Raw genomic sequence first — 648 nt, 5'->3', positions numbered from 1 at the left:
CGTCACATGATTTTCTGGCTTATTATTCGCTTGGGGAAATGGGGGGGAGGAGGAAGGGGGGAGGAGAGTGGGGGTTGAGGGAGAAGGAGGGAAAGGATGGAACGGAAAGGAGAAGAAGAGGAGAGAGATGGATAAAATGGGGAGAAGAAAGGGGAAGAGGAGGAAGGCAGAGAGGAAGAAGGGAGATAGAGGAAAAAAGGGAAGGAAAAGGACGAAGAAAGAAGAGTACTAAGAACAGAACAAGTAAAAGAATAAAGGGCAGGAAAAAAAGAAAACCATTTCAAAATCGTAGATAGATTAGAAATTAGAATAAAGAATACAAAAAAAAATAACGAACAATAAACCAAGGAAAGCAACGAGACGTCAAAGAAGAAGAAGAAGGAGGAGGAGGAGGAGGAAAAAAGAAGAAGTAAATAAGAAAGACTAGAGAGATCATATCTTGCCAGCTTGTGTACACAGGACAGAAGACCAAAACAACATAAACATGCGGAATATGTTGCATGATGTTGCATGTGACGCGTCGTGGCCGATGAGTTATGGTTTGCAGGAAAAAAAATAGATGCGAAGAGAGGAAGAGAAGTTTTATGTTAATGGGATGCGTGTGAGTGACGATTATGTGCCGAGACTGACTTGGGTTTTTCATAGGTT

This window comes from Penaeus monodon, chromosome 21, assembly GCF_015228065.2.
Source record: "Penaeus monodon isolate SGIC_2016 chromosome 21, NSTDA_Pmon_1, whole genome shotgun sequence".
In the NCBI taxonomy this organism is placed as follows: Eukaryota; Metazoa; Arthropoda; class Malacostraca; order Decapoda; family Penaeidae; genus Penaeus; species Penaeus monodon.
This window is presented reverse-complemented; position numbering follows the sequence as displayed.